Below are 17,461 nucleotides of genomic sequence, written 5' to 3'. Positions count from 1 at the left end.
GGTCCTGGGATCGAGCCCCACATCGGGCGCTCTGCTCGGCGGGGAGCCTGCTTTTCCCTCTCTCTCTGCCTGCCTCTCTGCCTGCTTGTGATCTCTGTCTGTCAAATAAATAAATAAAATCTTTTAAAAAAAAAAAAAAGTTGGAGGTCACTTTAAACTCTGAAATTCCGTTGTTTAGCCAGAGGCTGGAGAAGTAGATCCCAGAGCACCTCCTCCTTTCTGTGGGTACTCTGGGTTCTAAACATCGTGGTGTATCCTTAGTGGCCTCTTGTTCACTCTGTCCAAGACTTCCCAGTCTAGTGTGTGGTAGCTAGGCAGTAAAACCCAGAAAACACGTACCAGGGCCTTTTGGGGGCATGTGAGGCCCTTCGCCTCCTGATTTGGCCTGCTGGTTGGCTTTCATGGTACTTATTAAGGTGTTTTGGTCTGTTGTTTTGTTTTGTTTTTCTTTGGAAAAGTTTCTTGTGGGTAGGCTAGTACCAGCGTATGTGCTCTGCTTTTCCAGATGGTGTTGTAGAATTTTGCAGGAAATAAAAATGTTTGGGGTTCTTCTCTGAGAGGGCCATACATCCCTTCCTTGAACTGCTGCTTATTTCTCTAGATGCTGCAAAGTGACTGGAACTTGGTGGTTTCTTTGCTTGGTTTAGAAGAGGACTCGGAGTTTGGGCCTTCTGTACTGAGTTTCCATGTACACTTGTATATGTGTGCAGAGATCAGGGCTCGTGCGCCTGTGTATTACAGATTTTGAACTCCGCGTTGCACGGAATTGGCACTATTTCACATGCCTGTCTTTTCTCTTGGATTAAGTCATCAATTGTGCTTGCTTACACTCCAACAGCTGGTAATTAATTGTCACATTATTAGAAAAGGGTGAAGGAAAGTGTGTCCATTTAGAATCGCTTAAAGAGTGGGCATATGCTTTTGGAATAGAGGCTAGGAAAAATGGTCCCACCTGCAGAATTTGGATTATCCAAGTTTTGACTCTCCCTTGGTAGCTACTGAAAAATATTTGGGGCTCATTATAACAGTTGTTGTTATGTGGAACTCAAATTATAATTGTTCCAATAGGACTTGGGGGGGGGGGCTTTAAAAAAATTGGACTTTTTTTTGGCTTAAAAAAACAACTTAAAATTAAATATTTTGTATATAAGACCCCTGGGAAATTGTACAACTCATTTTCTATGTAACAGAATCTGATGTGGGGGTAGCTTGAATAACTGTAAGGTGACACGCTTTTTGTGATAATAGGGGTCTGACTTGGAAGCGTCACAGGGTGCACATCTTAGAACTGTAAGCAATGCCAAGAACAAGGCTGATTTAACCTGTGATCTGCAGATCAAGAAATTTTATCAGCACGTTTTATAGATGCAACAGCTAAAGCAAAGGGAAGTGAAATGGCGTGCGCTGAGGTCACAAACCTGGCAGGTCATGAGAAGGCTTCCAAGGACCGGCCCTTGATCCCAGATGTCCTCACTTCCCCTCTACTCTGTTCCATCCGCTGTCCCCTGCAAACACTTGCAGTGCCGTGGGAAGTAACTTTGTCACATCCATCGGGAGGATTTCTCAATTTTGGCACTACTGATACGCTCATCTGCATCATTCTCTGTGCAGGGGGCTGTTTTGTGCTTTGTAGGATCTTAGAAGCATTCCCTAGCCCCACTCACTCACTTGATGCCCCTGGTACCCCCACACCAGCCGCGACAGCCAACAAAAGTCTCCAGAGTCTTGTCAGGTGTTACCTGCGGGCCAAATTGTCCCTGTTAGATTAACAGTGTCAGCACTTTAGTTTTGAAAAGGATTTTAGCTTTTAAAACTCAAGTTAATTTTTCTTTGTGAAGACACTGGCCTTTTGAAACAAGGTTTTCCTGAGGGGTTGTTTTCTTCCCAAGTGCTGGCCCTGATAATGGGCTTTATTTACATAGTAAAACTCAAACAAATACTTGCTTCATCTGCATTTTTGTAGCTGGAGAAAGGAAATGAAGCTGGAACTCCTGAGTGCTGTGTTTTATGAGCCTTCAGTGGGGCTGTTGGGTAAGGACGGTCTTTTCTTTGGGCCTAGTTTTGAAGTCGAAAGGGATACTTACCCTCCCAGGAGTGGCATTCTTGGAATTTGAAGTGCCTGTGTGAAGTCCCACCAGACCTCTGCTGAGAGGTGGCACCCAGATTTCTGTCTGCTCAGCACCTTCTCCCTGGCTTCTCGCTTGACATTTTACCGGTGCTACAAAACACACAATGTTGCTTTTTCTCCACTCTCCTGTCCTAGAGCGAGCCAAAGGGATGTCTATGTCCTAAGAAGCCACAAAGATTTTGACTCCTTAGTATTTCCAAGGCCTCATTTTGATGTGGGTTTGGTCCGGGGACCCGTATAATCAGATACGATGGATGGATGGATGGATGTGGTCGCTGTTTTGGCGTGTTCCTTTCTCCATTGATTCAGCAAACGTGAAACATCAGTGGGGGGAAGGGAGGGGCCTGATCTCTAAAATGTCACTGGAGGGCCTAGAATTTCAAATGAGCCCTTGGGGATTCATTAGGGAGCATTCTGTGCACCAGCTGGGTGTCAGTAGGCCCCCTGCAGTCCCAGGAATGTTTCTTAAAGGGGGAAGGAATGAAGCTCCAGACCCTCCTTTTCGCCAAATCCCTCCCTGAAGAATGCCGGAGCCTCGCCAGCAGCGCCAAGGAAGACGTTACTTTGGGCCTGGTGTGGTCCCATGGGTGGCTCCTTCAGGAAGCCGCTGACTTTTGGGTTGCCTGTGAGGAACACTGCTGTCCTAGAGCAGGACGGCGGAGCTGTGGCTTGAGATGCCCCCAGCCTGACTCTCCCGCTTGGGGCCTTTTGGGCCGTTTAAACGTTTCTCTGGACACGAGACAAAGTCCTTAAACGTCCTTTCTAGTTGGATACTGAGGGTGGGGTGGAAGGGAATCAGGGCACATATTTTGAATGGAGGTTACACAGCCAGGTGGCAAATGTCCTGTGTAACCATTAGCCAGAACTCCTGACGGCCAAGGCCCAGCGCAGAGACTGGCCGTTGGTGGTGGGTGGGGGTGGGAGGCACTGGGCACCGGAGGTCCCTTCCTTAATGGCTCAAGCAGGGGCTCCATTTTACAGGACCTGGCTGAGTCGCTGTCATAGGTGACCTCAGAGCCTTGGTCAGGACATGTCTTTGTCCTCACCTGTTGTTATTTGTCCCCAACAGCCGAGTTTTTTGTCAGAGATCAGTAAAGGTTTTGAAAACGAGGGATGTGATGAATTCAGCAGGGGATTTGGAGCTGACAGATGTGCCCTTGTCTGTGGCTCTTGCTCAATCTCTGTGTGAAAGCCCAGCAGTGTGTGCACTCCAGGATCCTGGACGTCTGACCGCCCACCGTGGCCGAGGCCGGGTCCCTGCGGGCCATGGGTGCGCTGGCGGCTGCGGCAGCTCCCGGCCGGGAGAGCCCCGACGCTTGCTGAGGCCAGCGGCCGACTGGCGTTGATGGGATGACTGTAATTCTGAAGACTCATTTGTATGTTAAGAATCATTAGTATGGTTAAACAAAAACAAAAAAGAGGTGAGTTTTCTTCCGAGTGTGCTGAAAGCCCCTTTCCATTGGCCCGCCAGCTGTCGCTCCCTCGTGTCTGTGTCGCCCTGTCCCAGTCTCTGCCTCCCACAGGTGGCCCACTTCTTCCTTGGTCCCCCGCAGGTGCGCTGGGGGCCGGGGTGGGAGGTCGGGCCGTGGAACGTCACCTTGCAGGGTCTGGTGGCTGCGAGGTTCGGCGGGTGGAGGATTCTTCTAGACGTTGGTTGAGCCGGAGCGTCATCGGTAAACCCACACGTGGGCTTCTGTGTGGTAACAAGCTGTGAGCGTGAGCGTTGCGCCACACTTCCACACCACATTGGACTTGCACTGCCTGATGCAGTTGTATTTCGTGACACGTCCTGACATTAGTCTTTTGGAAAAAGAAAGCTGGTTTGCCCGAGAGCTAAACGTAGCATAGCATGATAATGAAATGTTCTTAAAAATAGTCGTTTACACCTTTTCCTTAACTTACTCTCTCTCTCACGGCCACGGCCACGGCCACGGCCACGGCCACCCGAGCTGGGCCCCCTGCTGGGAAAGGGCGGTTTGTCTATTTGGAAGGCAGCTTGGAGTTGCCCTCTTGCCAAAGCTGTTTTGTGTCAGCATGCAAATACACCTGGGTTTGTGGATTCCTTAGGGCCTCTTTGGGGCTTTTCTTCTTGTACACAGGGAGCACTGTAAACATTCGACAAGATAATTTAAGGATTGAAAGGCTAAAGGGACTTTTTATTCAGGTCTTCTTTTACTTTGAAACACTGTGGTCAGGAGTGGGGCAACACTTGGAGGAGAAATTCTGCCAGCTGCACTCTTCCAAGCTAAAAACTTTCTCACTCACATGAAGGACTTTGAAAGAGCTGAGGGTCCCATGTTACTCTCTTTGGTCTTATTAAAACAGAGGCAGCGTCAAACACTGCTGTGTTCGGGAAGAATTGTTTTTCTGTTACCTTGTTGGAACAAATGTCTGCATTGTCTTGCGGTAGATGGAGCCTTTTCTGTTTACTGATGCGAATGTTATGGCTTCTCTTTGGGGAATGTGTCTTTGACAATAGGGTAAAAAAATAATTGGACTAATGTAGTTTCAGGTTCAAACAAATATGATGGTTCTGGGCAGGATTTTCTGAATTGTAGCAGAACAGTAACATTTTTTAACCTGGGTTCTTTTTAAATCCCGAGGGCATTGTTAGGGACCGTTATCCACGTCTGGGATGGGGAAGGGAGAACTGTGCTCCAGACCCCCTGGGCAGGGTTGGGATTATCTCTCTCTTGGCCAGAGCAGACTAACACGTTCAGATCAAAGGCAAATAATATTCCAGGCCTGGTAGATTCTGTGTGCTGTGAAGGCAACATTTTTACTTACTCATGGATGGAAAGGAACAAAATATTAGTGTATCTTTTTGAGTTTTGTTTTCATTTATATCATTTATATCAAAGTGGTTCTGGCACAGTGTAAATAATCAAATAGTTCTTCCGCAGCCTGTTATCATACCAACAGCTCCCCACTGCCATTTCCCCTTCCCCGGGAGACAACAACTGAAGCTTTTTAGCTGCTGTCTTCTAGCATTTGCATACATTCTCCACTGCTGCTCCTTCTGTTTGTTCCTGACTGTTGCCTTCCCGCCACAAGGGAGACTAGGAGTTAGCCTTTTTCTGCACACCACCTGCCCACCGTCCACCCCACACTTCAAATCTGAACTTAGAATCTTCGCTTAGAAGAGGGTTTTTCAACTTGAGCTCCACTGACATTTTGGGCCAAATACAGTTTAGCCTTGAACAACATGGGTTTTTGAACTATGCAGGTCCATTTACACATTTTTTTTTCAATAAATACACTAAAGTACTATAGATATCTTTATCTTATGCTTTTCTTTATGTTTTTCTCATTTTACTTTATTTTATTTTAAAGATTTTATTTATTTGACAGAAAGAGATCGCAAATAGGCAGAGAAAGGGGGAAGCAGGCTCCCCCGATGAGCAGAGAGCCCAATGCAGGGCTCGATCCCAGGACCCTGAGATCATGACCTGAGCCGAAGGAAGAGGCCTAACCCACTGAGCCACCCAGGCGCTCCCCGCCCCCCCCCCAATTTTATTTTTAAGTGATCTCTAATTTTTTTTTTTTTTTAAAGATTTTATTTATTTTATTTGACAGAGAGAGAGATCACAAGTAGGCAGAGAAGCAGGCAGAGAGAAGGGGGAAGCAGGCTCCCTGCTGAGCAGAGAGCCCGATGCGGGGCTCGATCCCAGGACCCTGAGATCATGACCTGAGCCGAAGGCAGAAGCTTAACCCACTGAGCCACCCAGGTGCCCCTTAAGTGATCTCTACACTCAGCACGGGGCTCAAACTCACGACCCTCTGGTCAAGAGTCGCACACTCTACTGACTGAGCCAGCCAGGCGCCCCTCTTTATGATTTTCTTAATCACACTTTCTTTTTTCTAGCTATCTTCATTGTAAGAATGTAGTATATAATAATACGTGAAACATGCTGAGGTAATGTTAACAGGCCTCCAGCCAATGGTGACCTATTAGTTAAGCTTCGAGGAAGTCAAAAGTTACGCACTTATTTTTGACTGCACGAGGCATCAGTGCCCCTAGCCCCCGTGTTGTTTAAGGGTCAAGTGCAACTCTTTGTTTTGGGGGGGGCTGCCCTGTGTGTTGTAAGATGAGCAGCTTCCCTGGCCTCTACCCACTAGAGCCTGTAGCTCCCCTCACCCCAGTTGTGACAACCAAACCTATCTCTGGACATTACCAAATGTCTCTTTGGGGGGGGGCAAAATCACCCCCTTTGAGAACCACGCAGTTAACAGTATTCGGTGTCTGCATTATTTTGATGGCCAGTGCTATTGATGCTGAGCCTGGCGGTACAAACTGTGGTTATTTTTCCCGTGCAAGTTTTCACAATCACCAAGGTTCTTGTTTCTTTGCTTGATTTCTTCCCCACTTCTCATTGATTCAGCCTCCAAATCCTCCCCAATTGTGAAAAATCTTTTAATATATTCCAACACACAGAGGGTAGGCTTTAACGACCTTCTCTCTCTGAAAATGGCGTTTTATCTGCACAGGGAATGGATCGTTCGGTAAAGAAGTCTCTGTGGAGCTAGTTCTCCCCATCGATCGATGCTCAGGATTGCTGTGGGGGGAGCAGGCCTTTGTGTTTCTTGCTCTTTGGACTGGTGCTAATTTTTTCTGATTTATATTTCATTTGTTTATATTTTTTTCCTTCTTTTAAAGATTTTATTTATTTGAGAGAGAACGTAAGCAGGGAGAAGGGCAGAGGGAGAGAAAGAAGCAGACTCCCCCCTGAGCACGTGGGCCTCGACCTTGGACACTTCAGGGGCTGGACACAGGGCCGGAAGCGGGGCTCCATCCCAGGACCCCGGGATCACGATCTGAGCTGAAGTCAGTTGCTTAACCGACTGAGCCACCCAGGCTCCCCATATTTTTGTTCTTTTGGGGAGTTTTCTATAGCCTTAGCTTTCAGACCTTACATTGAGTTTTAAATTTAGGCTGTTTTTTTCAAATTCCAAAGTTTTTGTTGTTCCAGATGTTCCTTTTTTAATCTCTTACTGATCTAATTTCGTGGTTCTTCTTTTAAAGAAGATAGGATAATTAATTGAGGATAATTAAGCTGCCTTTTTTTTTTTTTTTTAAGTCTCCTTTCTGCATAGATTGAGTTTCTGAGCTCTGCTGCTTTTTTGTTTGGGCTTCTCTCTTCCCTGTTGAAGGCTGTCCTTGAATGTCTCGTGACCCTTGTCGTTGGCAGTATTTAAGAGTAGGTGACCCAAGTGTTCTTTGGGAGCTGCGTGCCTATGGCTGAGGGCCGCTGAGGCGCTTCCCTAGGGAGTCCTGTAAGGCCATAGCTTCGAGGTTTCTTTCTGGGACCATCCTGTCCTTGTCAGATGGTAACTCTTACTTCGACTGGAAGTGAGTTTCCCGTATAGGGCAGATTTGAAGGCTGCTGTGAGGTATGCCAGTTCAGGGGATGCCTGCTGTGATCAGCCCAGTGGGAGCGGTCGCCCCCGCCCGCTACGTGGCCGCCGTGGTTCCAGTTTGTGGGGAAGGTTGTCACTGGCGTTAAGCGGCAGTGCTTGCGTTTCAGGCTGGATCTTGACTCTGTCGTTACCCTTTTCAGTCTCCAATCCTCAGCGTGTCAAACCAGGGTCGTTCCCATTCTGTTACAATATCATAGGAATTATAGGAGGTGAAATATAAAACTAGCTGTAGGAAATTTAAATTCCTTATCTTCTCCCCTTCCTCCCTTTGCACTATTTAATTCTGTTTCATTAAGAATTGGACAACTAGGGGTGCCTGGGTGGCTCAGTGGGTTAAGCCTCTGCCTTCGGCTCAGGTCATGATCCCAGGGTCCTGGGATCGAGTCCCACATCCAGCTCTCTGCTCAGCGAGGAGTCTGCTTCCTTTCCTCTCTCTCTGCCTGCCTCTCTGACTACTTGTGATCTCTGTCAAATAAATAAATAAAATCTTAAAAAAAAAAAAAAAAGAATTGAACAACTGTGGGGCCCCTGAGTGGCTCCACTGTGTAAGGGGCTGCCTTTGGCTCAGGTCGTGATGGTCCCTGTTCAGCAGGGAGCCTGCTTCTCCCTCTGCCCCTTCCCCTGCTTGTGCTCCCTCACACCCTCTCTCCCAGTCTCTGACAAATAAATAAATAAAATCCTAAAAAAGGGGGTGGATTGGAAAACTGGGGGATCTGGATTGCTCAGTCAGTGGAGCATGTAACTCCTGATCTCAGGGTTGTGAGTTCGAGCCCTGTGTTGGGTATAGAAGTTACTTGAAAATAAAATCTTTAAAAAATTTTGAAAAATGTAAAAATAATGTTAATGCATTGAACCACCAATTCACTGTGGAAAGACTTTAATCTAGATTTTGCGTGGCAACATGTTAATTGTCTTGTGAGGATTCTGTTACTGATTTTGGTAGTTAAGTATGGTGTTTGAAGGAAAGCATTTAATTAAAATGCACATCTATTGCCCAACAATGATACATTGGTTGTGCTCTTTACACCATACTGGAAGCAATTGTTTCTTCTTTTCCACAATTTTTTTTAAGATTTAATTTTTGAGTAATCCTGTACCTAGTGTGGGGTGTGAACTCAGGAGCCTGAGATCAACATTCTCGTGCTTCACTGACTGAGCCAGCCAGGTGCCCCATCTATCAGGGTTTTTTTGTTTGTTTGTTTTTTATTAATAGTGTTTCTCATTTTCCTAATACTAACGAAGGGTAGCTCTTTCAGATCAATGTGATATTCAGAAAAACAGGATTTTAGAAAAGTGCCTTGGGAAGTGAAAGTAGTAGGAAAGATGAGGGTTGAGTATCGCTACGACAGGAGGCTCTGTTTTGGGACCGCTCCGGCCTGCGGCAGTAGGAGGCCTGTCGGGGCAGGGAGCTGGACCCTTAGGCTTGCCGGGCGCCATCTGCTCACCGCAGGGGTCCAGTTCTCCTCCTCCTGCACGCCTGGCTGGACTACGTTTCCCAGCTTCGCACTGCTGGCCGCGACCTTGTGACGGTTCTGCCCCATCAGACGCAGGGGAGGTGGTGTCTGCCCTTGCAGCCTGTCCTCCTCTCCCATCTTCCGGCTGTCCGGAGTGGAGGTGGGCCTAGGGCAGAACCCGGTCAGCACAGGTCCCTGGATCGCGGAGGAGGCAGCTGCCCGCAGCAGGATTGCCCCCCGGGAACACGGGGACTCGAGTGAGCAGCGAGCCTGTGCTGCGCGTGAGCCGTTACGCGTTTCTGGGGTCGTGCCCTCTGTAGGAGGCCATTCTAACAACTGAAATCCCGGTTTTCCTTCTCACCAGTACACCTGGCTGTAAGAGATCGAGTATGTGACTGCTTCCATGCGCACGGGAGGGAATGATGATTGACCTGGCAGAAAGCATCACTGTGGGCATCCAATTAGCACGGGCTTTTTCCGCACACCCTTATTACATAAAACGAGGCCTGCGTGCCATCGTTTTGCCTTCCACCTCAGCTTTTCCTCTCAGACGGTTATTTAATTTTCACCCTGTCTTGGTTTGCCTTCTCCTCCCTGCAGATGATTGCCTGGAAGCCAGGGAGAGGTAGGGCAGAGGCAGGAGAATCCCCAGTCTAGGTAATTAGCGCTCGGGTAGGGCTGACCGGAGGACAGGGTGGGGGCCCGGCTGCTGGTGTGATGTCAGGGCTCCGACCTTCCTCCTACTTGAATCGCCCTTTCCTAAACCGCGTGCTTCAGGTGCGGAAGATGTTGGCCGGGAGGGTTAGTTACACATTAAGTGTTCATTAGCAGGGCTGCCCTTATCAGATTGATGAATTATAATCTTGTACGGCAGACTGGTTTTCCCCTCTAGGGGTCGGGATTTAGACTCATGAGTTAGACCGGAAGAAAAGGAGGTCAGGATGCGTGCAGAGTCCCAGCCAGTGGTGTCAGGAGGAAGGTGCCGTTGCAGTGCAGATCTGAGGGACAGGAGAAGGGTCTCTTCTGCTTGGGGGCCAGGAAAGCCAGGGAGCGTGGTGGGCAGGGCGGGACAGGGACAGGAGCCTCGGGGTGGGTAGCCCCCCCTGACTTTCCGGGGAGGGGAAGGTGCTTCCATGCCTGTGGCTGGCAGACACCGAAGCCACATCTGTTTAGGGTAATTGCGTGTTTGTAGGTTTTCAAGCACACAGATGTTTATCTGTGCTCTTTGTACGTATGCTTGTAAATTTTTTTTAACATTTTTTTATTTATTTATTGGACAGACAGAGGTCATAAGGAGACAGAGACAGAGAGAGAGGGAAGCAGGCTCCCTGCTGAGCAGAGAGCCTAATGCGGGGCTGGATCCCAGGACCCTGGGATCATGACCTGAGCCAAAGGCAGAGGCTTTAACCCACTGAGCCACCCCCTACGTATGCTTGTAAATTTTTAAGTATAGTGATGGTTTTTTTTGGTGCAGAAACCTTAAAATCATCTTGAAAAAAGTGAAAATAAAGGAAATGATGGATCAGTAGCCCAAAACATATAGTAATCTTATTTCTGGTGGCGTGGCTGTGCTGATTCATTTTCCCTGTCTCTGGAGTTCTTTCCTTGGCTCCATGTAATCTACTTATTCATTGCTTGAAAGTAATTCTCCTAAAAATTACACTGTCGTCAATCTTGGGAATCAGGGGACGCTTAGAGGAAGCTTAGTTTTGTGTATGCCACTTGGAATTTTGAAAGTGACATGTTTTGTTGTTGTGGAATATATTGAGTTTTATTAGTTTTTTTCTAAGCAGGCATATTTTTTCAAAAGCCCTAACTTCTGGGAAACTGACTATATTGGTCAAATATGTCACTCTTTAAAACAACTGTGTGGGGGTTTTTTTAGTACATGTAAGCTTTTCTTTTAATTTTCTTTTCTTTTTTTTTTCTTTTCAATTATATTTATTTACTTGCCAGGGAGAAAGCAAGTACAAGCTGGGGGTGAGGGACAGAAGGAGAAGCAGACTCCCCCCCTGAGCGGAGCCCGATGCCGAACTCAATCCCAGGACCCGGGGATCATGACCTGAGCCAAAGGCAGATGCTTGACCGACCTAGCCACCCAGGCGTCCCTTCTTTTAATTTTCCTTCATGTTTAGGTGTTCTGGACCTTTTTTTTTTTTTTTTAAGATTTTATTTATTTATTTGACAGATCACAAGTAGGCAGAGAGAGAGGAGGACGCAGGCTCCCCGCCAAACAGAGAGCCCAATGCAGGGCTCGATCCCAGGACCCTGAGATCAGGACCTGAGCCGAAGGCAGAGGCTTAACCCACCGAGCCACCCAGGCGCCCCATGGACCTTTTTTTTTTTTTAAGAAGGCTCCACGCTGGCTCAGCATTGGGCCCAAAGTGGGACTTGAACTCATGATCTGAGCTGAGATCCAGAGTTGGACGTTAACTGACTGAGCCACCCAAGTGCCCCTAGATGTCCTGAATCTTGAATGAAAGTTTGGGAAGGAAACCTTTGGACTTGGAAGGGCAGGCGTGCTGCTGCTCTAATCTTAGTGACTTTGTGCCAGTATAATCCCAGGAGGTCAGAGCTGAAACCCTCCAGGCTTTGGGAGGGGGTGCTATTTCCGTCCTCCTTCCCATCTTCAGTGACTGGTGTTTAGGAGAAAAGAATTACAACCTGACGCCACCGAGGTGCATGCTGCACTCTCCGCTGGTGAATGAGGGTGCCCCTTCCTGTGCCCGGGGAGCTTGGTCAGCTTTTCAGAGTTTAGTCCTCAGCATTCCCAGGACTGCAGCTGTCATCTGACAGAGGTGTCTTATTCACAGGAACACGCTGTGTCTGCCTTTCTTTCTGTCCATTGACTGGCTCTTGTCCTTTGCCGTCTGCTGCGATGCTGGTTTGTCTGGAAGGTTCTCCCCTGTGTCTGCTCTCTCGTCTAGGTGAGCTCAAGCGCTTCCCTGCCAGAGGGAAGCAGAGGTGTGTGCCGAGGCCTCTTCCATCTCCTGCTGCGGATGTCCAGGCTCCAGACCTTCCCTCCCTTTACTCCCCCCACCCCTGCCATTGCTCAGATGGCCCCTCCCTTGCAAAGCGGCCCCTGCGTAATCCTCCCCACCAGGCTTGCATGCCCACGGGGCTCTTCATGGCCCTGGGCGATCAGGGACCTTGCAGCTTCCTTGAGCCCGATCGACTGGGACCTCCCTGAGACTGGAGACTGGATGTCCCTCATCCGGGTAGCCCAGTCCATTGGCCCCCGCATGGTAAGGAGGTGCTGGTCAGGAGCTCGTGCCTGGAACCGGGCCAGCATCGTGCTGCTGCTCCTGGCGTTGGCCTTGGCGGTGAAGGTCAGAGTACGCCCAGGATGGAACAGGTCCCACGGGGCCCCGTTTCCATGAGGCAGGGCCCGGGGCCCGTGGGGAGGCTGCAGGTCTGGGGAGACGACGCGGACCGTCAGTGATTCTAAAGAGCAGGACCGTGCATGTCGGTAAAGGTGCTACAGAAGGACGCCGCCTCGGCTTCCTCGCAGTGTGGGATAACTCAGGTCGGGCCCTCCGCGGAGGACAGAGAGCCAGGATACCCAGCCGCGAGGGTGAAGAGCACGCCCCCAGCCGGCCAAGAGAGGTAAACGCCGGGACCACAAGGTTGTGTTAGAATCCGGAGCAGCCGGTGACCTGTTCTTTCCTCTCTTCCGGATTGCTGCTGACATGATGAGTGCACTTTGTCCTGAAAGGCGGCTCGCACGTTTAAAGGAAGCCCTGCCCTGAGTTTCCTTCCCTGCCCTCCTGGGCTGCGTTTTCCTATCTTAACTGCTGCGTCCCTTTGTAAGCCGAATTGATTGTCACCAGGAGGTTAGGGAGGGGGTGGCCCAGCAAGAGCAGACCAGGCAGGAGCCCGACTCGAGAGCAGCGTGGGTGACAGGCGTACCTGCGCACTCGTGACGCCTGCCGCTGGACCTGAACGAGCACAGGCCTGACGCCACGGGCAGGGTTGTCCTGGGCACTCACCTGGCGGCCACCGACTGACTTGGGCAGAAATCAAGTCAGATGAACGCTTAACCGACTGAGCCACCCAGGTGTTCCTGAATCTTACAATTTTATTTATTTATTTTTAAAGATTATTTATTTATTTGACAGAGAGATCACAAGTAGGCAGAGAGGCAGGCAGCGAGAGAGGGTGGGGGAAGCAGGCTCCCCGCTGAGCAGAGAGCCCGACGCAGGGCTCAGTCCCAGGACCCCAAGATCATGACCTGAGCCGAAGGCAGAGACTTAACCCACGGAGCCACCCAGGTGCCCCGACTCTTACAATTTTAAAAAAGCTTCAGATGAATAGTTTTTAGAAACTCACGACAGGCTTCTGTCTTAATGACACGAGAGGGAATGTGGATCTCTGCTGTGGGAATCACGAGGTCTCACCTGGGCCCTTAGAACAGCCTCGACACAGTGTGCAGGGTTCCCGGCGCCGTCTCCGCCCTGAGAGTTGCAGCTCACGGGTGCCTGCTGCCGTCGCTGTCTGAGCGTGCGCATCTCGAACAGCCCCGTGAAGTGGACACTTACTTCCCATCTTGCAGCTAAGGGTAGAGATTTGCCTAAAGGGAGGACTGCACCCACCGCACCAGCCGCTGCCTGGGGAGCTGCGACCTGGGTGTGCAGGGCCCTGGGCCGGGGTTGGGGGAGGTGGGGGGTGCTGGAGCCTGCGAGCCAAGTGCTTGGTGGCTGCAAACAGACCTTCCTGGGGGTCGGGGGGAGCATCCCTCCTTCATGATGCCATGGCCACCTCCATTCCCCTGTGGCTTCATTTGAGGGTGCCCTGCCCCTTGCTGCTGGGCTGATTGTGCCATGCAGGACACCCACCCACCCCCCCCCTCAGGGTCACTCCATGGCCACGAGCAGTAACAGATCAGTGAGGCGTCGCTCCTGGGGGAAATGGTCTTGATCCGCTCTCCTCTTTGCAGTAGCACAGCTTCAAACAAAAATGAAAACCTCCATTGTTGAACCCAGACTGTAGGGGAATCCCTCGATAAACGTAACTTCCAGGGCTGGGCACATTGAAACTATCTTCATATAGCATTGTAGGGTTTAGGACATACTCTGTTAACTATTGTATTTCACTTTTTTTTTTGCCCAGAGGTTCGCAGGGCTGCGTGTGCTCTCGGCTGAGAAGGCAAGGCCCTAGGTACCCTGCCGCCCATCCGGTGAGCTGGCTGGGAGAGCCAGGGCTCCAGCCCACCGGGGCCTTTCACCGCACAACTAAACGGCCCTTTTTTCTCTGACTTTTTCTTCCTTTCTCTCTTTCTTTCTTTCTTTTTAATTTATTTGAGAGAGCTTGAGTGAGCACTCATGAGAGGGGACAGAGGGTGAGGGAGAGAATCCCAAGTCAACTCATGACCTCAGCCAAAACTAAGAGTCAGACCCTTAACCAATTGAGCCACCCAGGTGCCCCTTTCCATGAGACTTTTTAAAAAAACTTTTTGAGATTTTTTTTTTTTTAAGACTTATTTATTTATTTGCGGGAGAGGTCCACTCGCAGGAGTGCAGGGCAGGGGGAGGGGGAGCAGAGGGAAAGGAGAGGGAGGATCTCAAGCAGACTCCTCACTGACCCTGACCCTGAGATCATGACCTGAGCCGAAATAAAGAGTCTTTGGATGTGTATCAACCCCCACACCCCACTTCTGCGCTCTCACACTTGCTCTCTCAAATAAAATCTTTAAAAAAAAAAAAAAAGTCGGGGTGAAGAAAACCCAGACACTTAACAAGCTGAGCCACCCAGGCATTCTGAGATTAATTTTTAAAGTATAAGAATCCTGGGGCGCCTGGGTGGCTCAATGGGTTAAGCCTCAGCCTTCGGCTCGGGTCATGATCTCAGGGTCCTGGGATCGAGCCCTGCATCAGGCTCTCTGCTCAGCAGGGAGTCTGCTTCCCCCCTCTCTTCCTGACTCCTTGTGATCTCTCTTTTTGTGTCAAATAAATAAATAAAATCTTTTTTTTTAAAAAGTGTAAGAATCCTTAGGATTTTTATAAAGTTACGTGCCCCCATTCTCTGAAACCTATATAAAATACTAGAATCTCAACTTGGTGATAGAACTGTTCATAGTTCTAATACTTAGATCTTTCTCCATAAGCTAGAGGTTAGCAAACTTTTTCTGCACAGGGCCAGAGTAAACATTTTTGGTTTTGTGGCCCAAACTGCTGTTCTTTGCAGTTACAGCATGAAAACAGCCATGGACAATACATAAATGAAAGGGCTGGGTGCCAATAAAACTTTATCTACAAGAGCAGGTGGTGTGCAGGATTTGGCATGCTGGTTGAGGGATTGCCTCTCCCCAGCAAGCTGTGGTTTATCAAAGTGTGGCCCTCAGACTAGCCCTATCAGTATCACCTGGAAACCTGTTAGAAATGCAGGGTCTGGAGGTGCCTGGGTGGCTCGGTTGGTGAAGCGTCTGCCTTGGGCTCTAATCGTGATCTCAGGGTTGGAGGATAGAGGGATAGAGCCCTGCGTCAGGCTCCCTGCCCAGCGGGGAGTCTGCTTCTCCCTCTGCTTGTTCCCCTATTTGTGCGCCTGTGCTCTCTCGCTCTCTCTCACTCTCTCTCACTCTCTTTCACTCTCTTTCAAATAAATAAAATCTTTAAAAACAAACGAATTTCTAACACAGCACTTCTCCGGATCAGTAGAGGAGATGGGGGGAGACGGCAGGGAGCAGCAGGTGGCCCCAGAAAGTGGATTTATTTCTAACCCCTCGTGTGTATCCTGAAGCCAGGCATTTCTGGAATTCGGACTCAGACCTTCTGAGCAGAACTGCCACATACCCAACCACATTTGCTAATGCGTATTTAGTGTTTGAAATAAAAGCCGGTCGAGAACATACTGTCTGATTCCATTGATGGAAATGTCCAGCATAGGCAAATGCATAGAGACAGCGGATGGGAGTGGTTGCTAATGGGCTCGAGGTTTCTTTTGGGGAGTGACGAAAATGTTTTGGAATTACAGAATAGTGATGTTTACACAAGTCTACTGAGTGTGCTAAAAACCACCAAATTGTAAACTTTAGAAAGGTGGATTTTATGGAATGTGAGCTATAGCTCAATAAAGCTGTTATTGAATAAAAGGAAATGGGTTGGGGCATTCAGGCGTCTTCTTGAATTGCAAAAACTTATTGCCAGGAGGCCAACTGGGAAAGTCCCATCCTCTGGGCAGTTTCGTAGAGGTAGAGCCCCACATTGTGCTTGTCACCGGATTCCTCTGTACTGGGTCTGGCCCCTGGGCAGACAGCCTGGGGAGAGGATCAGTATTTGCTCTTCAGGGAGAGTCACTCCTGACAGCCGGGAGGCCCCTGGGCTGGGAGAGCCTCTTCCTGCAAGTTAGAGGAAGTGGGGGAGGCTGCGTGGGAGGCAAGGCAGGCGGGAACCCAGGCCTTGCTCCAAGAGCAGTGGGAGCCATGGAAGGTATTAGAGCAGCTGGGGTGGCAGGGCTCACTCTGGCAGCAGAAGGGTAAGTGGGTTGACGTGTGTGGGGAGGAAGCTTTCAGCTACTGGTGGCAGTAGGGAGAAGTCTGGGGGATCTGAGAGGTACCCCCAAGGCACAGGGGGTCCCACCTGGAACTGGTGCTTGGAGGGATGTTGCTGGATATAGCCCCTGAGCTAAGACTGCGGGTGCAGGTGATCCTCCCCTCTCCCCAACCCATTCACTGGAGGCTGGGGCTGAGCAGGGCTGCGAGTCTGCGAGTCCCAGCTTCTAAAAGTGGAGAGGCCTCCAGGAAGCTCTGTTAGGGAACAGGTAGGTCCAGGGTAGACCTGGCCCTTCTCTTTGTCCAGGTGTGATTGGAGCCACGAGCAGGTGTGCTCAGGGGCCCTCCACGCAGGCCGCTGTCCTTTCCCAGCACTTCCCAACGAGCATTTAGCTTGCTTTGCTCCTAAGTGCGTTTTCCGTGCGCTGCCCTGCTTCTGGAGGAAAGGAGCAGCTGGTTGGAAAAAATTCCCTTTTAGAAATAAGAATTATTAAAAAGTAGTTGTCTAGCTCAATCATTTGAATTACTTTAAATTAAATTTTCTCCATTTTATGAAACACGGGTCAAAATAAGGATGTCGCAAACATTCAGTAAAGATGGGTTTGGCTTCTCTGGAAAGCAAGATCTGAGTCTTTTTTTCTTGCTTTCTTTTTTTTTTGACAGAAAGAGAGATCACAAGTAGGCAGAGAGGCAGGCAGAGAGAGAGGGGAAGCAGGCTCCCTGCTGAGCAGAGAGCCTGATGCGGGGCTTGATCCCAGGACCCTGAGATCATGACCTGAGCCGAAGGCAGAGGCTTAACCCACTGAGCCACCCAGGCGCCCCTTTATTTCATTTTTTTTATTAAAGATTTTATTTAATACAGAGAGAAAACGCAAGTGGTAAGAGGGGGAGAGAGACAGAAGGAAAGAACTTGAAGCCGACTCCATGCTGTGCTGAGCCTGATGTGGGGCTTGACCTCACGACTCTGAGATCATG

General features: G+C 49.5%; 1 protein-coding gene across 5 annotated transcripts in view; it reads left to right on the top strand.

Annotated features, from left to right (window-relative positions):
• The window catches only part of SHROOM2 (shroom family member 2), a 132,962-nt gene that overhangs the window by 1,885 nt on the left and 113,616 nt on the right, over positions 1–17,461 (top strand). The window lies entirely within an intron of this gene.

Source organism: Martes martes (genome assembly GCF_963455335.1).
Source record: "Martes martes genome assembly, chromosome: Y".
NCBI lineage: Eukaryota > Metazoa > Chordata > Mammalia > Carnivora > Mustelidae > Martes > Martes martes.
Note: the sequence above shows the minus strand (reverse complement) of the source record. Positions and strands in the feature narration are given on the sequence as shown.